Source organism: Diceros bicornis, chromosome 20 (genome assembly GCF_020826845.1).
Source record: "Diceros bicornis minor isolate mBicDic1 chromosome 20, mDicBic1.mat.cur, whole genome shotgun sequence".
Classification (NCBI taxonomy): Eukaryota; Metazoa; Chordata; class Mammalia; order Perissodactyla; family Rhinocerotidae; genus Diceros; species Diceros bicornis.
This window is the reverse complement of record NC_080759.1, coordinates 3,364,403-3,390,046: the sequence shown is the minus strand read 5'-3', so window position 1 is coordinate 3,390,046 and position 25,644 is coordinate 3,364,403. Positions and strand designations below refer to the sequence as shown.

The following is a 25,644-nucleotide window of genomic DNA, read 5'->3' as shown; positions in this document are numbered from 1 at the left end:
GGCTTAAAATTGGAAGGAATTGTGTTTATAAAGTCTGAACAAAACTGCTTGATAGAGAAATGAGAGACTGAATCTGTTCAGGTCCGAAAAAAAGGGACATTGCTCCTCCCGGCCTTTCGGGCATTCTCAGGCGACTGAGAATCTCAGCGGGGGTGTCAGAGGTGAACCTCACGACGTGAGGGAGTTCCACTGTCATTCACGTTAATTAATCACAGGTTTGTCCAGGGGACACGCACGTGAGGGTTGGTCACCCGTGCTCCAAACCCCCACAGCGGTACCTAGACTGCAGGCGGGAGAAACTGAGGCACGTAAGAGAGTGATTACGACCTTTCTTTAGGGATTAACACTCACAAGCAGCACACTTTTGACCCCCTACACCATCCCTAGAAATTGTTCAGAATTTATAACAAAATAAAGCTAAAAGTAAAGCAGGAAATCGAGCTTGCTCCACCAGTTCCCAGCTGGGCAGCCTGGCCTCTGAACCCAAGAGACTTGCACAAGTGCTAAGACAGCAGGGGGCCTAAGACTGAAAGAAAAAAAAATGGGAAAGAAGCTTTTTGCAGACAGAAACTGCTAAATTTTCTAAAACAGCGGCTATGAAATCTTGATGCATCTGTCTGTTCTTTATGTGTGTGTGTCTACATGTATGATATATGTACGTGTTATCTTACCTCCAGAGGGTATGGTCAAAATTAAGAGCTCTATTCAATTAACTTCAAGTAAGCACTTACAAAAGTTATTGTTAAATCCAAATGTTTTTCCAGTTAACGTGATATGAAATAATCTTTGGTAAATAAAAGCTTATTTGAGCTTATTAGTTTTCAGCATTGGCTATAACACAGACGTGCAGCCTTTATTCGTCAGATAAACTGATGTTATTTCTATTACAAAACTGGTTAACAAAAATAATAACTTAAATGATGGCTAATTTGATCTAATGTCTTATAAAGTCTTGTAGGCAATGTAAATAATTATTGGGAACAAGTAACTAAATAGATGTGAAAAAGATAAGTATTAAGTGAACTTTTAACAATAATTACGTGTTATGATGTATATAGCTTCCAAATTCTTTTGGTGACTTAAAACTTTACAGTTTTGCTAAATAAAGTGATAAAAATTCATTGAGTATCTAGATTATTCCCAAATAAGATAAGATATTAGACATTGATTGCTAAATATAGGTTTATCTACTTTTGGCTTATTACAAAAAACTAAAAGATGTTTTGGGTCTATTGATAAACATGTCTTTTGTTCTATTAAATGATTGTACTATAAAGTAACATGTTTCCAGAAAATATGAAGTGTTTATAAATTTTCTAAGCCACAGAATGCCAATGTAAAAGAAAGTTTATAATTGCTTACCTAGTTTTTGCTTAAAAATTAAGGTTTCTTTTTTATTTTTTTTAAGTTTTTGTTTATTGTAGTAACATTGGTTTATAACATTGTATAAATTTCAGGTGTACATCATTATACTTCTATTTCTGCATAGATTACATCATGTTCACCACCCAAATACTAATTACAACCCATCACCACACACACGTGGCGAATTATCCCTTTCGCCCTCCCCCCTCCCCCCTTCCCCTCTGGTAACCACCATCCAATCTCTGTCTCTATGTGTTTGTTTATTGTTGTTGTTATCTACTACTTAATGAAGGAAATCATACGGTATTTGACCTTCTCCCTCTGACTTATTTCACTTTGCATAATACCCTCAATGTCCATCCATGTTGTCACAAATGGCAGGATTTCATCGTTTCTTAAGGCTGAGTAGTATTCCATTGTGTATATATACCACAGCTTCTTTATCCATTCGTCCCTTGATGGGCACTTAGGTTGCTTCCAAGTCTTGGCTATTGTGAATAACGCTGCAATGAACACAGGGGTGCATGTATCTTTACGCATTGGTGTTTTCAAGTTCTTTGGATAAATACCCAGCAGTGGAATAGCTGGATCATATGGTAGTTCTATCCTTGATTTCTTGAGGCATCTCCATACTGTTTTCCGTAGTGGCTGAACCAGTTTGCACACCCACCCGCAGTGTATGAGAGTTCCCTTCTCTCCACATCCTCTCCAACACATGTTGTTTCCTGTCTTGTTAATTATAGCCATTCTGACGGGCGTGAGGTGATATCTCACTGTAGTTTTGATTTGCATTTCCCTGATAGTTAGTGATTTTGAACATCTTTTCATGTGTCTGTTGGCCACCTGTATATCTTCTTTGGAGAAATGTCTGTTCAGGTCTTGTGCCCATTTTTTAATTGGGTTGGTGGTTTTTTTGTTGTTGAGATGCATGCGTTCTTTATATATTTTGGAGATTAAGCCCTTATCAGATGTATGGTTTGCAAATATCTTCTCCCAATTGTTAGGTTGTCTTTTCGTTTTGTTGATGGTTTCCTTTGCTGTGCAGAAGCTTTTTAGTTTGATGTAGTCCCATTTGTTTATTTTTTCTATTGTTTCTCTCGCCCGGTCAGACATGGTGCTTGAAAATATGTTGCTAAGACCGATGTCGAAGAGCGTACTGCCTAGGTTTTCTTCTAGAAGTTTCATAGTTTCAGGTCTTACATTCAAGTCTTTAATCCATTTGGAGTTAATTTTTGTGTATGGTGTAAGGTAAGGGTCTACTTTCATTTTTTTGCATGTGGCTATCCAGTTTTCCCAACAGCATTTGTTGAAGAGACTTTCTTTTCTCCATTATATGTTCTTGGCTCCTTTGTCAAAGATTAGCTGTCCACAGATGTGTGGGTTTATTTCTGGGTTTTTGATTCTATTCCATTGATCTGTGTGTCTGTTTTTGTGACAGTACCATGCTGTTTTGGTTACTATAGCTTTGTAGTATATTTTGAAATCAGGGAGTGTGATACCTCCAGCTTTGTTCCTTTTTCACAGGATTCCTTTAGCTATTCAGGGTCTTTTGTTGTTCCATATAAATTTTAGGATTCTTTGTTCTATTTCTGTGAAAAATGTTGGTGAAACTTTGACAGGGATTGCATTGAATCTATAGATTGCTTTAGGAAGTATGGACATCTTAACTATGTTAATTCTTCCAATCCAAGAGCATGGAATATCTTTCCATTTCTTTGTGTCTTCTTCAAGTTCTTTCAGCAATGTTTTATAGTTTTCCGTGTACAGCTCTTTCACCTCTTTGGTTAAGTTTATTCCTAGATATTTTATTCTATTTGTTGCAATTGTAAATGGGATGGTATTCTTAATTTCTCTTTCTGCTACTTCGTTGTTAGTGTATAGAAATGCAACTGATTTTTGTATGTTGATTTTGTATCCTGCAACTTTACCATATTCATTTATTACTTCTAAAAGTTTTCTGGTGGATTCTTTAGGGTTTTCTATATATAAAATCATGTCATCTGCAAATAGTGACAGTTTCACTTCTTCCTTTCCAATTTGGATCCCTTTTATTTCTTTCTCTTACCTGATTGCTCTGGCTAGGACTTACAGTACTATGTTAAATAGGAGTGGTGACAGTGGGCATCCTTTTCTAATTCCTGTTCTTAGGGGGATAGCTTTCAGTTTTGCACCATTGAGGATGATATTAGCTGTGGGTTTGTCATATATGGTCTTTATTATGTTGAGGTACTTTCCTTCTATACCCATTTTATTCAGAGTTTTCATCATAAACGGATGCTGTATCTTGTCAAATGCTTTCTCTGCATCTATTGACATGGTCATGTGATTTTTATTCTTCATTTTATTAATGTGGTGTATCAAGTTGATTGATTTGCGAATGTTAAACCATCCCTGCATACCTGGAATAAATCCCACTTGATCATGGTGTATAATCTTTTTAACGTATTGTTGTATGCGATTTGCTAGTACTTTGTTGAGGATTTTTGCATCGATGTTCATCAGTGATATTGGCCTGTAATTTTTTTTGTGTGTGTTGTCCTTGTCTGGTTTTGGTATCAGGGTAATGTCGGCTTCATAGAATGAGTTAGGGAGCTTCCCCTCCTCTTCAATTTTTTGGAAGGGTTAGAGAAGGATAGGTATTAACTCTTCTTTGAATGTTTGGTAGAATTCACCAGGGAAGCCATCTGGTCCTGGACTTTTATTTTTGGGGAGGTTTTTGATTACTGTTTCGATCTCCCTACTGGTGATTGGTCTATTCAAATTCTCTACTTCTTCTTGATCCAGTTTTGGAAGGTTGTATGGTTCTAAGAAATTATCCTTTTCTTCCAGATTGTTGAATTGGTTGGCATATAGCTTTTCATAGTATTCTCTTATAATCTTTTGTATTTCTGACGTGTCTGTTGTAATTTCTCCTCTTTCATTTCTGATTTTACTTATTTGTGCCTTCTCTCTTTTTTTCTTGGTGAGTCTAGCTAAAGGTTTGTCAATTTTGTTGATCTTTTCAAAGAACCAGCTCTTGGTTTTATTAATTTTTTCTATTGTTTTTTTGGTCTCTATTTCATTTATTTCTGCTCTGATTTTTATTATTTCCCTTCTTCTACCGATTTTGTGCTTTGTTTGTTCTTCTTTTTCCAGTTCCTTTAGGTGCATTGTTAGATTGTTTATTTGAGATTTTTCTTGTTTGTTGAGATAGGCCTGTATTGCTATAAACTTCCCTCTTAGAACTGCTTTTGCTGTATCCCATAAATTCTGGCATGTTGTATTTTCATTTTCATTTGTCTCCAGGTATTTTTTGATTTCTTCTTTGATTTCTTCGTTGACCCAGTCATTGTTCAGTAGCATTTTGTTTAATCTCCATGTATTTGTGGCTTTCCTGATTTCTTCCTATAGTTGATTTCTAGTTTCATACCGTTGTGGTCAGAAAAGATGCTTGGTATTATTTCAATCTTCTTAAATTTATGGAGACTTGTTTAGTGGCCTAATATGTGATCAATCCTGAAGAATGTTCCATGTGCACTTGAAAAGAACGTGTATTCTTCGGTTTTTGGGTGGAATGCTCTGTATACATCTACTAGGTCCACCAGTTCTAGTGTGTCATTTAAGGCCAATGTTTCCTTATTGATCTTCTGTTTGGATGATCTATCCATTGGTGTAAGTGGAGTGTTAAAGTCCCCTACTATTATTGTGTTACTGTCTATTTCTGTTTTTATGTCTGTTAATAATTGCTTTATATATTTAGGTGCACCTACATTGAGTGCGTAGATATTTACAAGTGTTATATCCTCTTGTTGGATTGTTCCCTTGATCATTATGTAATGCCCTTCTTTGTCTCTTCTTATAGTTTTTGTTTAAAGTCTATTTTGTCTGATATGAATACTGCTACCCCAGCTTTATTTTCATTGCCATTTGCGTGGAGTATCTTTTTCCATCCCTTCACTTTCAGTTTGTGAGGATCTTTAGGTCTGAAGTGTGTCTCTTGTATGCACCATATATATGGGTCTTGTTTTTTTATCCAATCAGCCACCCTATGCCTTTTAATTGGAGCATTTAGTCCATTGACGTTTAAAGTAGCTATTGATAAGTATGTACTTACTGCCATTTTTTAACTTTTTTTCCTGAGTCTTTTAGTAGTCCTTCTCTGTTCCTTTCTTCTTCTATACAGAATTGATGGTCTCTTTAGTTTGACCTGTGTCTGAAAGCTCTACTCTTTAACTCCCCTCCTCCCTCCTTTTATGTTTTTGATATCATATCTAACCTCTTTTTTGTGCATTTGTATCCATTACCCTCTTGTCATGGAAATAGATAATTTTTCCTATTTGTGGTCTTCTCTTTTCCCCTTAAATAAGTCCCTTTAACATTTCTTGTAACACTGGTTTCTTGGTGACAAACTCCTTTAATTTTAGCTTGTCTGGGAAATTTTTGATCTCTCCTTCCATTTTGAATGATAACCTTGCTGGGTAGAGTATTCTTGGCTGTAAGTTTTTTCCTTTTAGCACTTTAAATATATCATGCCATTCTCTTCTAGCCTGTAAGGTTTCTGCTGAGAAGTCAGCTGATAGCCTTATGGGGTTTCCTTTGTGTGTAACTTGACTTTCTCTTGCGGCTTTTAGGATTCTCTCTTTATCTTTAATTCTGGACATTTTGATTATGATGTGTCTTGGTGTGGGCCTCTTTGGGTTTATCTTGTTTGGGGCTCTCTGTGCTTCCTGTACCTGGATGTCTGTTTCCTTTCTTAGGTTAGGGAAGTTTTCATCTATTATTTCTTGAAATAGATTCTCTGCCCCTTTGTCTCACTCTTCTCCTTCCGGGACACCTATAACACGGATGTTAGTGTGCTTGATGTTGTCCCAGATGTCCCTTAGACTGTCCTCACTCTTTTTAATTCTTTTCTCTTTTACCTGTTCAGCTTGGGTAATTTCTTCTAGTCTTTCGTCCAGCTCACAGATCCGTTCTTCTGTATCCTCTACTCTGCTTTTGAGTCCCTCTAGTGAATTTTTCATTTCCAGTATTGTATTCTTCATTTCTGATTGGTTCTTTTTTATATCTTCCATTTCTTTGTTGACATTCTCACTAAGTTCATCTATTCTTCTCCCCAGATCAGTGAGCATCCTTAACACTCTTAGTTTGAACTCTCTGTCAGGTAGGTAGCTCATTTCTGTTTCACTTAGTTCCTTTTCTGGGGTTTTGTTCTGTTCCCTTACTTGGAATGTATTCCTTTACTTCCTCATTTTTCCTCTTTCCCTGTGCTTGTGTCTACATATTAGGTAGGTCAGCTATGTCTCCTGCTCTTGGATAGGTGACCTTATGTAAGTGATGGCTTAGGAGACCTGCAGTGTGCTTCCCTCAGTTCTCAATGTTCCAGGGGTGACCCCTATGTGGGCTACGTGTGTCCTTCTGTTGTGGCCTGTTTGCTCTCCCTGTAGGCACCCAGGGAGGCTGAGTTATGCTCCTGGCCAGCTGTTGTAATGCTCAGCTGCTTGAGTTGTTGTGGGCCCTTCGGTCTCTTTATCAGGAGTGGGGAGCCCCAGCACAGTTGGCTGCAAGTTCTAATATCACATTTGTGTGGCAGTATATCTTTTAAGTGAGTAGGCTGCCAGTGTGGCAGGTTGTTAGGCTCAGGGGCTTACAATGTGTATAAGCCTCCAGCCTTTAGGTCTCTTGTCATCTCTCTGAGGATTGCAACTGGGTGGGGCTGGCCTCAGGCACCGGAGCACCCAATTGTTTCAGGCTTTGGAAGGTGGAGCAAACCCCCTATGTGGGTCTTTGAGAAGCACAAGTCTTCTGCCACTGACAAGCCCTGCTGTCCACAGGTCCACACACACAGTCAAAACAGTCCTGCCCCATGTGCATGCCACGACCTCCCGAAGCAGACCCAGTCTCTCCACGGCGGGAGCTCCACACACTCCACCACTGCCCCACACTCTCCACCCACTCCTTGTGCCCTCCCTGCCCCACTGAAGTGGGCTCAGTTGCCAGGCTGCAGAGAATCCAGTCACCAATCTATGCAGGCCCACAAGTTGCCTGAGGGCTTGTTGTTGGGTGGGGCCAGTTTCCTGGGTGGGCTGTTTGCCCTGGCTGAGCTGGATTAAATCGGTGCTCTAGTGGGTGGAGCAGACCCTGGGCTAACAGTCCTCAGGGAGAACTCCAATAGGGTCTGTGTCAGCACATTGACACCAGGCCACAACAATGGCTGCCGCCAATGTCCCAGTCCCTGGAGAGGTCTCACCTCTCACCAAGATGCACTCAGGTCCTATCAGGTGAGTCTCTTTTCACCAAAGCACTGTGCACCTTTCTTTCTGGTGATTTTAGGTTGCTTTCTGAAACAGGTGAGTTTGCATGTGGGCCCTTTAAGAGTCGGTTTTAATTTCTTTGTGAACCAGCTTTTTTGGGGGTACTCCCCAATGTTTTAGTAGCAGACAAAGTCAGATATTATGCCACTCATCTGGATTGTGCTGGGTCCACAAAATGCCCACAGCAGGGGCGCTCCCCAGCTCAGGGCCCCACACCTCCAGGGATGGCTGCATACCTGTTGGCTGCTCCTGGGTGGCCGTGAGGCTGGTGGCTTGTGAAGGCAGTGTTTTTCCTCTCCAGAAGGGAGTTTCTGCCTCTTCTACCTCAGTTGGGATTGTCCGTTGTTGCAGGAGTTCCTCTCATCCAGTTTTCAGTTCTGTCTCAGGGGTAATTTTTCCACGAGTAGTTGTAAATTGGCTGTGTCCCCAGGAGAGGAGGTGAATTCAGAGTCTGCCTATGCCACCATCTTGATTTCCTCCAATCGAGTTAAGTTTTCTAAGGGTTAAAAATTTCTAATATGTGATCAAGCTACTAAAAAATTAAGAAAAATATGTTTGTATTCAAGGAGAGTAAGATGTATGTTTTCATTAAGAAGACATGAAAAATGGAAATATTTTGTTTGGTTGGTTAAGAAAGATAAATTTGTCCCACAGTGCTAGAAGGAGAAAAAGGAGGGCATGGGACAAATTCTGAATGTAAACAGAAAGTTATAGAAGGTTTGTTGAAGAGAAACTCTGAGGAGTTTTATATATGGTCAAGTTGGCTAAGATTAAAATAAATTTAATTAAGTTTTAATATCAAAAGTAAGTTGGTACAAAATTCACATTTGGTCTTCTTTCTTTTAAAAGGATAATTTTATTCTACTATTAATCTTCTCCTGATAGAGGTTATTATGTAAAAAGTTTTTCTTTACCTTTGAGTAAGTTTATCTAAAGGACAGAGATCTGTTTTGTTAAGGTAATTTCCTATGTTCAAAAGACTGAGGTCTCTCTATTAAGGTCTTTTTGACTGTTTAAATGCTGTTTGTTAACTCAGCATGGTTTCACTGTGACAAGAGCAGCAACTCCTTGATCTTGTCTGACCAAGTGTTTAAAACCCTTCGATATTTTTGACAAGCTCCCCAAAATTCATATCCTAAATAAAGTCTTTCTTATAAGTTTTTTCTTCGAGAATTTTCAAAGGGCCCTGGCAATTCCCGAAGAAATTTATTTCCTCTAAAGAGGGAGATACTAAACTAATTAGGCTTGTTTGGTATGCTAAATTGCACAGGAAGCATTGTCAAGTAAATGATAAAACTTCTTAGGTTATACTGCATAGGTAAATATTACTCACTATTTTAACCCTGCTCTCTTGCTTCCAACATCACAAGAGGAAGGACCACGACTGCATTCTATTTAATTTGGTTTATAGATGGGTCTTACTTAAATGATAACCAAGACATTACCAGGCTGGATACACTGTCCAGCCTCGAGAATGCCTGCTAATTCTTATTAACCCTGCTAACCCAGTAAAAGACTTCTTTTCACAGGCATAAAAGAAATCGCCATGGAAGAAGAGAAACAGATATAGCAGTCAAAAGGGGGAACTTTTGACACCGCCACACAGATGTGGTTTGCATCCAGTAAGAAACCCATAGGACCTGTTGGAGCACAATTACCACTGCTCCAGAATATACACCAATTAACCCATTGGACACCTGAAAAGATAATTTTGTGGGAAAAGCAATGCTTTTAAAAACCTTCTCCCACAGTGGCTCATAAAGCTATATTCATTGTGTTATATGCCCAAAAAATAATCTAGGGAAACTACTACATAAATCACAAGGCCACTTTCCCTTTACTAAGGGACCCTTTAAGGTATGACAATTGGGCTTTGTCCAGATGCACCATCTCAAGGATAAATACATCTTGTAATGACTGTGTGTTCTCACATTGGGTTGAGGCCTTTCCTTGCAGAAGAGCAATGGCTCTAATAGTAGGTAAATTACTATTAGAGAGAATAATTCCTGTTTGGGGAATTCCTGCTGAGTCACATAGTGGCCAGGGAACTCATTTCACTGGCCAAATAATTAAATCTATTTGTAATATTTGACCAATGATACAGCATTTCCACTGTGCTTACCATCCCCAATCCTCAGGATTGGTGGAAAGAACTAACGGCACAATCAAAACTCAATTGGCAAAGCTTTCAGGAACACTTAATCTCATGGCCACAAACTCTTCCACTACTGCTCCTCAATCTTAGATCTACAGCCTTTGGTAAACATCAGCCGTCTCCTTTTGAGATAATAACTGGACAGCCTATGCAGTTAGATAAAGAAATGTATGAATCAACTTTGCTTAAAGAAAATATCTTAATTATTGTTAAGGTCTGATTGAGACACTTAAAATATGTATATATATATATACACACATATATACATATGTATATATATGTATATACAATATGAGAAGTTGGTAGCCGATTCTTTTTACAGAGAGATCCCAGACTTTAAGGACTATAACCTGGAAAATTTATTTATCAGAAGAGGCATCAAATAAAGGACTCCTTACAGCCCTATTGGAAAGAATCATACCAGGTACTTTTAACCAGTTCATGCGCTGCAGAATCAAAAGACATAGACTCATGGATTCACATTTTCTGTTTTAAAAAGAGGCTTTTCCACCTGAGTGGGTTTCAGTTCCTATTTCTGAAACCTGACTTCAACTGGCCAATGCGACTATCTCCAAACCAGGATGAGAAGAAGACAACATCAGTTGTAGACAGCTGTCCCAAGACTCCAGACCAGGCCTGTATTCCCAACCTTAAATCCACTCATTTAAACCTTTGTTATACTTAAACTGTATACATATTTTATAATTGTTACATTTAAGATTTTCGGAATACTATCATACTTAAGGAAAGTGATTGATTTGGAACAGACTGGTCTTAAAGTCCAGGCATTTATCGAGTGGCTCCTAGTATAACTTAATGGTTATATGGAACAAATCTCTGACCTTGACTACTGGCCAGATGGCTAAAACACTGCACCCCAACCTTCCCTTAACTGCAGGGAAGGATTCACAGTGACAACTGCTGCCAACCTTCCTCTGCTTAAGGCCAGATGGGCTCATTCAGTGTTCCCCTGGTATGAACACTGAGCAGATAGCTATATTTGTTCCTTTTTTAGGGCTAAATGGTGTCATATCACATACAGAAGCCCTTAATGACAGTCAAGCAAGAATTGCCTTATTAAATACTAAAATGTCTTTAATAAAAAGACTGACCTTCAAAATAGAATGGCCTTTAGATATTTTAACTACATCCCAAGGTGGTATATGTGCAATCACTCAAACTGAATGCTGTGTTTTCATAACTGACGAGTCTTCCAATGTGTCATCTCTGCTAAAGCCCATGAAAAAGCAGGTGAATGTCTTAAGCGAGCCTGCAACTGGTCTTGAGTTGTTTGGTTGGCTCCCTTCTGGTATTGATTCCCTTTGTCTATCTGGATTGCAATTCCTATTTCTATTACTTCTTAGAATTCTTGTACTAGTCATAATATTTAAACTAATTGCTGTTTTCTTTACTCAGTGCTGTAAGACTGTCATGTAAGCTGGAGTAATGATACTTGAGATGGTCGATTGCTCTTATAACCTTGGACAAATTTCCTTTTCTGATAAGGACTATGCCTAAGAACTCATTTTAAACTAATCTTTTCAAAGATGTTAAATTATTATCATTGTTACTGTACTTGTTCTATAATTGTGAATAGTGTAGACACAAGGAATCATGAAAAGCACATATACAATGTTTGTGCAAAAACCTAAAATTAATCCAAAACCCATGAAATGCTTCCTCTATTAATATATATATACCTCTTTGCTTGTCCACTATATCCAATTAATTCCCCCCAACGTGGACAACTGGGCAAATAAATGAGATAAAAGCCTGGCACCGAGGGACATGAGGGACCCAGGCCAGGCAGACAATATTTTGATCATCAATGCTTTCTATCGAAAGATTATATATCAAAAGAGGGAAAATGATAAACAAATGGCAAGCAATACGATATATTGGAACACATTAGGAAGCCATTTGGGGTAAAACTAATTCAGCCTGAGTTTGTTTTTCCAAAAGGGCCTGTCGCCTGCATTGCGTATCTGCTTTACCATGTCCCAAAGAGAAGAGTAAATGCCCTTAAGATAAGGATGCAACTTCCCACTCATTGGCATTTCCTTAAGGATGAGCATTTCTCCCTAGGCTAGGATTTGATTGCTGCAATCATCTGTGACCACCCAGCTCAAGACAATAGACCTGACACCAGCCAAGCCCATGGAGACATCAGACCTTCCCCGGCTGTGGCTATTAATAGCTATTCTGGCAGGACAATCTGACAGGGCAATCTTGTCGCCATAGTAAAAGGGACATTACAATCCTATGTGATACATGCTCTTTGATGGTATATAATCGCTCTGTACACCCCACTTCTTCGGTGCCCTTCCTTCCTTAGGGAAGGATTGCCCTAGGCCATGGTCCTCAAAAGTAGGCTCATAATAAACTCACTCCAATTTTGATTTATAGATTGATTATGGATTATTTACATAGACAGAACTACAAGGTCAAGATCAATAAAAACTACCTTTAACAAAAGAAATTATAGTTTTATATCTGGGTCAAAACAAGAATGTGTTCCACAGCCCCACCCCACCTCCTTAAATTCTCACGGTCTTTTGACTTGAGAATTTGTTTTGACTTTTGTTGAACTGGATCATTTCTTCCTATTAATGAAACAAATATGGGCTTTCTACCATAGTCACATCAGAAGATTTAAAATCACAACCTAATAGTGGCGTAAACAGACCACGGGGCTGCAATCTCAAAAAAATAAAATAAATAAAAAAATAAAAAGAGTTACTTTTAGCAGATATTTCCCCATCTTTTAACTGAATTATAAATAATAATTCCCAAAATAACTCAGAGATAGAATCCACAAATAGTTCATTTTAGAAGTCCACTAGAAAATAATAATGCTCAAAGTTAGGCTTTCTAACTGGGCTTCACAGAGATTTTTCCAGCCACGGTGAGGGTTTGGTTGTCACCTCAGACTATTTTAGGTGAACCTTTTTCTGACAGTGCTATATGCAAGAAAACATCATTGCCCATTAACCTGTATATTAAATCAGAATCTAAGTTACTCTCCAAGAAGGTTGCTGCCCTTCCCACTGATGTTCCTATGACTTCTCAGTGAGGGGAGACAGGATGTCCACACATGTGGGAATAAATCTTAGTTTGGGTTTCTCACTTCCTAAGAAGCTCTTGGCCCCACCCTTGCTCAAGTGTCCATCAAGGCCAATGGATCTCTATTTGAGTGGTAAAGTGTCATCAAGGAAGTGGGAGAATCCTCCTCTGCCCTTTCTCTTAAGGTTCTTATGGCTGGCCAAATAATTAAAAGACAGATTAGCAGGAGAAAATAATACCAAGTTTAATAACATGTATACATTTGAGAAACCAGGGAAACTGAGTTTCCCAACAAAGTGGCAGAGATTCTTATCTTAAATACTATATTCAGCTAAAGACAAAGGAGGATGTTGGGGGTGGGGAGGGAGACAGAAGGGAGACAGAAATCACAGTAACCAAGGGTATGCAGATTTAAGTCTTCTTCTTCCATACTGATAAGAGTTTCCAGAGATAAGACCATTCCCCCCTCCTCCAGATACAGAGAGGGAGATACCTTTACAAATGGAGATTTCCCTTATAAATGTAAATATTTGTCCAGCAACTCTTTGTAGGGCCACCTAGAGAATGTGGCCTGGGAGAGACAGAATTTTTGGTAAGATGGGCTTGTTGGTGCCTTTCCTATTGTAACATCTATTTACATTATATTACAGCCATCATATGATAGTAACTCGTTCCTGAAACAGGCCTTCTATGTTAAATTCTTTAGGCAGGTAGTGGGGGAGGTCAAATGTCCATCAGAGAAAATAATCAAGGTAAAGAGATGTATTTCAAGGTGGCCAATTTTGATCTCCCACAGTATAGTAACTGTATCCCACACACCTAGGAAGTGCAATCTCCTATCAACAGTTTGACCGAGGGGGAAAAAATGTAAAAAATTGCCCCAAAGTGCACAGCTCCTCAATTTCTTTACGTCTACTCAATCTACCCATAGAAGCAGAGATAAACTCTATCTCAGGCCAGCAGAGGGCTCTTCACCTGGGCCTGGTCACACTGGCCTCAAGAACTGCTTCAACTCAACTGTGTTTGTGGGTGACTTCTAAGAAAAGAATGCTGGGTCCAGTGGAGGAGGCTGCTGCAGTGTCCACCCCATTACACAAGAGCTGCTGTAGGAGGTTCTGAAGACAAATGTGTTTCTGATCTTAGAACTTGACAGCTTCACCTGAAGAATTAAATAGCTGGATGATATTTAGAGTTTATTTGTGCTTTTTTAATCTTATGGATCACTGTGTTGATCAGATTTACTTTTCCTTTTGGCTATTAGACAATTTGAAATAAGTATACCACCCACCTGCCACATGTTTTGGGTTCCAGAATATATGTTTTCTATTAGCCTCATTCCTGGCACCATTTTATGTTCCTCCCCAGTTTTGTTTTATCTTTTCTTTTCTTTTCACTGATAGCTAATTTTTATTATCTTATGGTATCTTACTGTTGTTATTGATTATTGTAAATACTTTTTAGAATAAAGGGGCAGTAAACACATAATTAGTATTAGGAAAATGATGGAAGATCCATTTATTTATTTATTGAAATTTTTCTTTAGTAGGAAGATTGGCCCTGAGCTGACATCTATGCCAATCTTGCTCTACTTTTTTGGTGTGTAGAATGCCACCACTGCATGGCGTGAAGAGCGGCGTGCAGGTCCATGCCTGGGATTTGAACCCATGAACCCTGGGCTGGAGAAGTGGAGCATGCAAACTTAACCACTATGCTACTGGGCCAAATCCTCATAACTTTTTATAAGATAACTGGCTGGTTAAAAGGTAGATCCATTGATAGTAGACTGAACTGTACTCACAATATTTGGGTTTGCATTGATCTTTTAATTATAAAAAACAGCAGCACAACTCAAACTGCTTTGAGACAGGTGAAATAAGAAAAACAACTAATCAGAACCACAACAGCGCCCACTGGGTATATTATTTTCTGATCTTTCTTTGAATGCTCTGTGTAGCTGTAATCATAGTGCACATGCTTTTGTAAATAACATATGATAGATATTTTTTAAATCATTGCACCATCTTCACACGTATACTTTATATTTCTATCATTATCTTGACATAATTAACATTACTATACAGCCAAATAATTGGCTCTAGACAGAACTTGTGAATGCGAGTGCCCAAAGCACCTCTGGTTCACAGCCCACTAGAATTCTACACCCTGTAAAAATATCTTTCAAGAAGGAAAATAAAAGAAATCTATTTTAAGACAGAAAAGACTAAATAATTTGTCAACTAGCTGACCTTCCCTTAAAAGAAATACAAAAAAGTGCTCTTCAGGCAGAAAGAAAATAATCCCAAATAGAAACCTGGAGATACAGGAAAAAAGGAGAGGAAGCAAAGAAAAAGGATTTCATAAAGACTGATAGTATAAACAATAATATTAATGTCTTATGTGGTTTACTAGAGAGAGAGAATTAATGTAAAAGAACAGCAACATGCCACACGGGAGTGGAATAAATTAAAAAATTTGCTTGGGGGCCGGCCTGGTGGTGCAAGTGGTTAAGTGCGCGCCCTCCGCTGCGGCGGCCCGGGGTTCGCCAGTTCAGATCCTGGGCATGCAGCGACGCACCACTTGGCAAGCCATGCTGTGGCGGCGTCCCATATAAAGTGGAAGAAGATGGGCACGGATGTTAGCCCAGGGCCAGTCTTCCTCAGCAAAAAAGGAGGATTGGCAGATGTTAGCTCAGGGCCGATCTTCCTCTCAAAAAAAAAAAATTTGCTTGATTTGTCTGGAAACACGTAAAAGTACCAAAATAAAGCAAAAATGTGTGTTGTTTTTACAGATAGTCACTAAAAGAATGGTAAGAGTATGTAATTTTAACCTACCAGAGGGAAAAATGTAACAGTAAAAAATACTTGATAAACCCGAAAGAAACAAAAGAAAAAGGAATATAGAACAGATGAAACAAATAAGGAATACATAATAAAGTAGTATTTCAATCTGACGATTGAAACAAATGGATTAAATGTAAATGGACTTAATATTTCAATAAAAAATAAAAGACTGTTGGACTTGGTAAAAAATGAACTTGAAATGTATGCTTTTTATAAGAGATACAATACTAAAAATAAGGCTATATAAAAAGTTTTGATTACTAGGAAGGAAAATTATATAACTTGTTAATGTTAGCTAAATAAAGCAAGCATAGCTATATTAACATCAAATAAGAAAGGTTTAAGACAAAAAAGCATCTGAAGAAATAAAGAAGAAAACATTACTGATAAAACTTTAACTTATAAGGAAAAAAGATAATTCTAAAATGTATGACAACAACATGGCCTCAAAGTACAGACAGCAAACGAGGCAGAGTTCCGGGGAAAAGGACACACCCACAAGTGGAGTGGAGATAACTTCCCACAGCTGCTGGAATGAAAGGAATAAACTCAGGGAGGATATGAAAGATCACGGTCAGCAAGCTTACCTAATGGACTTATGTAGAACATTTAACCCAAATCATTCTTTTCAAGCAGACACAGCACATTTACGAAAATTGACAACTTCTTGGGCTCTACGTAAATCTCAACAAAGAGCAACATACTGAAATATGAAGAGTATATTGTTAACACAATGCAATGAAATTAAAAATCAATAATGAAAAAATAAAAGAAAATCTCCTTAGGTTTGGAAATTAAGTGATACAATTCTAAATCACCAATTATTTAAAGAAGACAATAGAATAATAATTAGAAAATATTTTTGAAGTGAATGGTAAGTAAGGAAAACACTATATACCGTAACTATTGGGATGGAGTTAGTAATGTTTAGGGAACAATTTTTAGGTTTAAATGCATATATTAAAAAGACAAAAGTCTGAAAAAATCAATAAATTAAATATCCCTCTCAAGAATTTAGAGGAAGAAACTTCCCAGCAATTTAGTCCAAAGAAGGAAAAAGGAAGGAAATAGATAAAAGTACTAATAAAATAACCTCAAAAGAAGTCCTCTAAAAAGCTAATAAAATTGAAAACCTCTAACAAGTATTATCAAGTAGACATACAATTAACCCATGTCAGAAATGAAAAAGGAAACATTATACAGATCTTACAGACATTAAAAAATAGTAAGATATTAAAATAACTTTATACCAAACATTTAAAAATACTAGGTAAAATGGACAAATTCTCTAAAAAAATGCAACTAATTGATAAACAAGTAGAAAAATGTGAATAGTCCTATACCTGAAATTAAATTCAAAATTAAAAACTACCTCACAAAGAACACTCCAGACTGAGGAGGCTAGACAGACGAACTGTCTAAACCCTTAAGGATGTATTAACACTGATCTTACACCAATTCTTCCAAAGAATAGAAAAAGAGGAAACACTCCTCAACTTATTTTATCAGACCAACATAACAGAGGCACCAAAATCTGGAAAGGACATTATGAGAAAGGAAAATTATGAGCCAAGCACCTGCCTGAACGTGGATGAAAAAAATCTCAAACATAATACTAGAAAACTGAATTCAGCAGAATATTAAAAGAATGATATATCACAAGCAAGTTGAGTTGATTCTAGGAAAATAAAGTAGCCTTAACATTTAAAATCCATGTAATATTCCATATTAACACAATAAAGGAGAAAAAATATTCTTTTTTTTGTCTTTATTGACTTTATTTTTGTTTTTGTACACAAAGAAAAATCATGTTCATATCCATCATGAAGAAAAACTTAAAAAGGCGGAACTAGAAGACATGTGTCCTTCACCAAAGCAAAGCTGTGCTAAAGGTTCCAAACATTTCAATTTTTAAAATAAATATTTTCATTTTCCTATGTCTACTTTCATGTCTTCAGAGTGTCACAGGAAACCGAAGCTATCATGAATTACAATTTTGTTTAGAGTCCCAGCTCACTGTGTTTGGTAACTTGCCATACCATAGCCAGCTTGGTTAGGAGGAGGTATTACAGGGGGGAGGAGCTTGTCCTTGGGGAGGCTGAGCACCAAATCCACCCATCCAAGCAGCAGAAGGTGATTGATTACTCCAAATCCTTGTTTATTCCATGGTTGCCCGTAGACTCCATAAGGCGGCACTTGCCACCCATTTGCCACATACTATCCATACTGTTGTGGGTTTCCATAAACTTGGCTCCACTGGCCCCACTGACTATAGTCAACCTGTTGGAAGTTTTTAGTCATATCAGGAGATTCTTTACCCCAATAGCATTTAACAACATGCCCTTCAATCGTAGTACCATTCACCAAAACAATGGCATGGGCTGCACTTTCATGGGTTGAAAATCTGACAAATGAATAGCCCTTCTCTGGAAAAACTCTTATTTCCATAATTTGTCCAAATGGTGAGAATGTCTGTCTCATGAGCTGATCTGTTAACCCAGAAGCAATTCCTCCACAGTACACAGTACAATTTTTTTTGGACTTGGCTGGTTTACTACATCTTCAAATCTCAACTGCTTAGTGTTATTTTCCTGTGTACTTTTAGATGCAGGTGGTTTACGTGTGGCCCAATTGGTTTTGATTTGGCGACCATCCAACCACTGACCTCCCATATGCACAATTACATTTTCTGCATCCAGTTTGTTATAAAAAGATACAAAACCATAGCCTTTGGGTTTTCCAGTTGCCATGTCTTTAACTACTCAGCATCCGATATTTTACTAAAGGGGGCAAATGCTGATTTAATATCTTCTGTTGTAATTTCTGGACTCAAATCCCCAACAAACACATGGAAGTGATTGGAAGTATCTTTTTTCTGGCTACTTGGTGTTGTTGCCCAGTTTACTTTGACCTCCTTTCCCAAACTTTTTCTCCCACTCATAGCCTCTAATGCAGCAGCTGCATCTCTGTGTTCATAAAATTCCACAAAGCAATATGGGTCATTGATTGTATGCTCTGTTATCATTTTACAGCTTTTACAGGGTCCAATCTGACTGAATAACTGAAGTATAAGGACTTCTGTCACATCTCTGGAGAGGTTACCTACACATAGAGTCCGGGGCTGCCCGTCGTCTTCCATCATGGTGGGTGCGACGGATCTATCCCGGGACAAGGGGGAGGGCAGGGCTGGGGAGGGGAAGGGGTGGGGAGGAAGGGGAGAGGGGCTCCGGGCACTGGCTGGGGACAGAGGAAAAGGCACCGAACCCTGCTTTCGGGCTCTCTCTCCCCAGCCCGCTCTGGACACTATGATCCAACCAGGAGGAACAGGAGGAGGAGCAGAAAAAATATTCTTATTGGAGATAATCAGAAAAGGATTTGATAAAATATATCCCCTATTCATGACAGAAACTCTCAGGAACATAAGAATGGAAGAAAGAAAACTTGCTTAATATGATAAAATGGTGAAATGTTGAAGATGTGTCCTTTTAAGATTGGGAATGGGAAAACAGTGCCACTATCACCACTTTGTCTTCTACTTAATTATTCCTGTTCAGGCTAGAAGTTCTTGAATAAACAAGACAAACAAGAGATTGAAAAAGAAAGAAAACTGCCATTCATGATGACATGATGGTAATACATACAAATTTCAAATAAATGTACAGATTATTAGAAATAATAAATTTTGCATGGTTGCTGAATAAAAAATCAATATACAAAAATCAGCTGTATTTCTCCATCAGCAAACACAAAATAAACTTTTAAAGATGCTTAAAAAATAATACTTTTATAATACTGGCATAAAAATGGACACATAGACCAATGGAACAGAATAGAGAACCCAGAATTCAACCCCCAAACATGGTCAACTAATATTTGATAAGGGAGCTAGAAACATCCAGTGGAGATAGGATAGTTTCTATAACAAATGGTGCTGGGAAAACTGATTAACCACATGCAGAAGAAAGCAATTAGACCCCTATCTTATACCACTCACAAAAATTAACTCAAAATGGATCAAAGACTTAAACATAAGACCTGAAGCTCTAAAACTGCTAGAAGAAAACATAGGGAAGAGGCTCCTCGACATTGGTCTTGGCAATGATTTTGTGGATATCCCACCAAAGCCGCAAACAACAAAAGAAAAAATCAACAAATGGGACTACATCAAACTTAAAAGCTTCTGCCCAGCAAAAGAAACAACCAACAAAATCAAAAGGCTGGGAGAAAATTTTACAAACCGTGTATCAGATAATGGGTTAAATGTCCAAAATTTATAAAGAACTCATACAACCCATAACAAAATTTATAAAGAACTCATACAACCCAATAACATAAAAGCAATCCAATCGAAAAATGGGCAAAGGACTAAGTAGACATTTGTCCCAAGAAGACATCCAAATGGCCAACACATATATGAGAAGGAGCTCAATGTCACTAATCATCAGGGAAATGCAAACCAAAACCACAAAGAGCTATCACCTCACACCTATAAGTATGGTGATCATCAAAGAGACAAGAGATAATAAGTGTTGGCAAGGATGTGAAGAAAAGGGAACCCTTGTGCACTGTTAATGGGAATTTAAATTGGTGCAGCCACCGTGGAAAAGACAGTGGAGGTTCCTGAAAAAAATTAAAAATAGGTACACTTCTGTGTATTTATCCAAAGAAAACGAAAACACTAACTTGAAAAGATACATGCACCCCTGTGATCATTGCAGCATCATTTATAATAGCCAAGATATGGAAAACCTAAATGTGCGTCAATAGATGAGTGGGTAAAGAAAATGTGGCATGGGCCAGCCAGGTGGCATAGTGGTTAAGTGTGTGCATTCTGCTGTGGTGGCCCAGGGTTCGGATCCCAGACGAGCACCGATGCACTGCTTGTCAAGCCATGTTGTAGCAGAGTCTCATATGAAATGGAGGAATATGGGCACAGATGTTAGCCCAGGGCCAGTCTTCCTCAGCAAAAGAGGAGGATTGGCAGATGTTAGCTCAGGGCTGATCTTTCTCACATGCACACACACACACAAAAATAGAAAAAAGAAAATGTGGTATATATATACAATGGAATATTATTCAGCCATAAAAAAGAAAAAATCTTGCCATTTGCAATGACATGGATGGACCTTGAGGTTATTACGCTAAGTGAAATAACTGAGACAGAGAAAGACAAATACCATATGATCCCACTTATATATATAATCTAAAAAAAATAAGCAACCATCATGGTTACAGAGAACAGATTGGTGGTTATCAGAGGCTGGGGGTGGGAGACGGGCCAAATGGGAGAAGGAAGTCAAAACATACAAAATTCCACTTATAAAATAAGTAAGTCATGGGGAGGTAATTGTGTCACAGCATGGTGACTATAGTTAATAATACCGTATTGCATATTTGCAAGTTGCAAAGAAAGTAGATCTTAAATGTTCTCATCACAAGAAAAAAAATTCTGTAACTATGTATGGGGACTGATGTTATCTAAACTTATTGTGGTGATCATTTTGTAATATATACAAACATCGAATCACTATGTTGTACACTTGAAACTAATATAATGTATGTCAATTATACCTCAATTAAAAAAACTTCAATCAGAGGATATAAAAATGACAAATATATATGAGCAGAATTATCACATTTGTGGATTTGAAGTCTCAGATATTTCACTTTCCTCAAACTGACAGTTAAATCTAATGCAATTCTAACCAACATCCCAAGTATGCATGTGTGTTTTAGTGGGATATGACAAACTGATTCTAAAATTTATATGGAAAGGGCCTAAAATGCCCAAGAAAATCTTTTAAAAATCAAAATGGAAAGACTTACTATTCCAGATGTCAAGACCTATCACACCACAACAGTAAGTGTTCTAATATTGGGACAAGGACACACAAACACACAAAGGACTAGAATAGAGACCCACATACCAGACTCTCACCTACACAAATAATAAAATATGACCTCTATCTCATGAACGTAAAACTTCTTTGTAGAATGACTATAGATCTAAATAGAAAACACAAAACAACAAAGCTTCTGGAAGATAATGTAGGAGGATATCTTGCTGCTTGCAGAGCAGGCAAGGACTTTAAGCAGGACACCCCGTGTACTAGCTTTAGAGGGAAAGACTGATAATTAGGACTACATTAAAAGTAATCATCAGGGTCCAGCCCTGTGGCTTAGCGGTTAAGTGCGCACGCTCCGCTGCTGGTGGCCTGGGTTCGGATCCCGGGCGTGCACCCACGTACCGCTTCTCCGGCCATGCTGAAGCCCCGTCCCACATACAGCAACTAAAAGGATGTGCAGCTGTGACATACAACTATCTACTGAGGCTTTGGGGGAAAAAATAAATAAATAAAATTATAAAAAAAATAGTAATCATCAAAAGACACCATGAAGAAAGTAAAAGCTTAACTGACAAAGGATTTGAGTCCACAATAAAGTTGCTGCAGTCACTAAGAAAAATACAATCATCCCATAGAAAAATAAGCAAGAAATTTCAAAGGAGGATTCACAAATAAACACATGAAAAAGTTATCAACCACATTAATAATCAGAGAAAGGTAAATTAAAACCACAGTGACATGACATTACACATCCACCAGAAGGCTTAAAGTCACACAAAATATAAAAGAGTGACAATACCAAAGTTTCCAAGAACGTAGAGAAATGGGAATTCCCATATACTGCTGATGGGATTATAAATTGGTAAAACCACTTTGGAAAAGCATTTAGCCACATCTCATATAGCTGAATATATGCATATGTCCATCAACAGAAGTGTACAAGAATGTCCATAGCAGCATTATTTGTAATGACTCAAAACAGAAAACAGATATGTTTATAAACAGCAGAACAGCTGGATAAAACATGAAATCTCCACACAATGAGAAAACTACCACACTGTCTTAATAAATGTAGCTTTACCATCAACCTTGGAATTATGTAGTATTTGTAAATCTGCCAACTGTGTTGGTATTTTCAAAAACTATTTTATCTATTCTAGTTCCTTTGCACTTCAATATGGATTTTAGAATCTGTTGTCAATGTCTACAAAATGCCTGCTGGGATTTTTATTGGGATTGTGTTGAATCTCTGGATTAGTCTGGGGAGAAGTGACATCTTAACATTGAGTCTTCCAATTCATGGTGGCAGAGCTCCCATTTACTTAGTTCTTTAAGCAACCTTACTAATGATAGGTCATTTTCAGCATATAGATCTTCCACATATTTTGTTAAATTTTTCTCTACATATACCATGTTTTTCATGCTATTTTAAATGGTATTGTTTCTTCAACTTTATTATCCAATTGTTTGCTTCTAGTACATGGAAATGCAATGGCTTTCATATGTTCACTTTTGCCAGATGAACTTATAAAATTCACATTTTAGTTCTAATGGTTGTTTACTATAGTCATCAGAATGTTCTACATAATCATATCATCTGCACATAGAGAAAGTTTTACTTCTCTCTAATCTTTATGACTTGTATTTCCTTTTCTTGCCTTACTTCAATGGCTAGAATCTCCAGTATATGCTGAATAGAAGAGGTGAAAGTGGGCATCCTTGCCTTGTTCTCATCCTTAGGGAAGAAACATTCAGTCTTCACCATTAAATGACATCAGGTGTAGGTATTTCCTAGGTGGTGCCTATCAGGGCGAGGCCATTCCTTCTTGTCCTAGTTTGCCAAGAGTTTTTATTATGAATGGGCATTGGATTTTGTCAAAGGCTTTCTCTGCATCTATTGAGATGATCATATAATCTTCTTCTTTATGCTTTGATTTATTGTCAAATGTTAAACCAACTTTGCATTCCTTTTTTATATGTTGCTGGGCTAAATTTGCAAATATTTTGTAAAGGAGTGTCCTATTTATTTTCATCAGAGATACTGTCTGTAGTTTTCTAATGATTTTGTCTGGTTCTGGTATCAGGGAAATTTCAGCCTCATAAAATAAGTAGGACAGTATTCCCTTCTCTGTTTTTTAAAAGAGCTTATGTAGGACTGGTATTATTTCTTCTGTAAATGTTTGGTGGACTTCACCAATGAAGCCACCTCAGCCAAGAGTTTTCTTTGTTTCGTTAACAGGCTTGTTTTATTAATGATAAAAAGTTGAAAAGGGGGGGAGTACCAACTCAAAACAATACTAAAAGGGAACTGTGCATATGTATACGTACATGTCTGCAAATAATTCTTGTTCACTGAGAGGGTCTGAAAAATTTGTAAGAGCTGAAGAGAAAGTGAAAACATCCATACTGCCATGACCTTGGGCTTTTATACATTTTCAAATCCTCTCAGTGTGCATGTAGTATCTGCAACTAGAACCAAAAAGAGTGGCAGTCAGAGTTGTCTATAAATGGAACAGGATCACCTCACACTCTGTTCTGAGCCTGTAATGAGGGTGTAGAATGGCTTTCTGACTTGGCTATGAGTTTAGAATAAAGTGCGTTTTTCTCTGAAGATCCCATTAATTTATTTCTCTAGCCTTCCACTTCTCACACAGACAGAACAAAGTAATACCCAACTCTCAGAAGGGTAAGGAAAGCCATTTTAAACTCCATAACCAGAAAAAGAGACATAATGGTTGAGATTTTTCAAGAGTGGGGTTATTACAGGTCCTGACATACCTTTTCTATTTGCTTGAGGCCTTCCCACCACAAAGTGGATTATTACTCTTACCACCCCAGGGCCAGCCAGGATCTCCAGCCTGCCACTCTAGCCTGCTCTAATTCAGCTGTTGGAAGTGTTAAAAAAATTCCCACCATTGAATCAAGTTCACAGTCTCTGTTTCAGAGACTTAAACCTGCCACGACTGTCTTCCACACCATCACTGGAAGAAGAATTCTGACTCAGCATTGTCTCCCTAGCACTTCCTTTGAAAGTGCAGCATAAGCAACATGGTTGAGTTAAAAAGAATCTCCTCTGCAGAGACTTACATCTTTTTAGCAGGTAATCACTACATTTTAAGTATCCTAAAATAAAATTTCATAAGCAGTGACTGGTTTGGAATTTAAACAAATGGTTTGGATCTGCCTCAAACTCAGCTGAATGATTCCCTCTGAGTGGGACTCTTTTCAGTGATACACATTGATCAGAACCCCAAGTTTTAGGCACTATTAAAAAAAGGCATCCAATTAAGTTTGGTGTGCCAACATCCAGATGGCCAGCTTTTTGGTGATGTAGCCAAGGAGTTCTTTTGTGGACTAATGAATTACAAATTGTTCATCAAAATTTTTGAGAGTATGAATTATTAAACATTACTCAATAAAACACCTTTCATCCAGTCTCCTGAACTAGAAACCTTTATTTTTCACAACACTGCACATCCTAAATCCAGTAAGTCGCCAAAACCAGTCATCTCCAACTCAGATATGTCTCTAGAACTAGCCTCTCATTCATTCCAACCACTTTAGCTCTCAGACCTAGTTTTAAAGATTTTAATGTCTTCCAAAGTCATCGTCCTCCTGTAGCTCACCTGCCACCAGGCAGTAAGTCTTCTTCATCAAAAGCAAAGACGAGCATGTTCATTTCTTGCTACTAAAAATCTTTTAGATCTCCAATGATTCTGAGCTATAATTCAGCCTCCTAATCTGGCATATGAAGATGCCCTTAAGCGTGGCTGTCTGCCCATCCTTGTCCCTTTCATTCTTCATGATCATTGTTTGTTTCTGCCACCCAGGATTGCTCACCATTTCCTGAATGTGCCAGGATCTTTCAGAGCCCAATGCCTCTGAGGCAGAAGCTAGTTCTTCTCTGAAGGACAAGTTGGATTTTCCACCTAGTAAACTCCTCAACCTGCAAGTGCCAGTTCAAATGCCACCATCATTCTAAAAGTGGGGCCTTCTTCCCCTTTCCTTTCCCAGGCAGTAAATTGCCTCATATTCTGTGTTCGCACAAAGATACTACTTCTTTGTAGTATCTGTACTATCACTTC

The 25,644-nt window shown here is 38.0% G+C and overlaps 1 pseudogene; it reads right to left on the bottom strand.

The window, feature by feature from the left end:
- Positions 1–18,116: 18,116 nt before the first annotated feature.
- LOC131418875 (nucleolysin TIAR-like) lies at positions 18,117–18,884 on the bottom strand (annotated as a pseudogene).
- Positions 18,885–25,644: the final 6,760 nt, after the last annotated feature.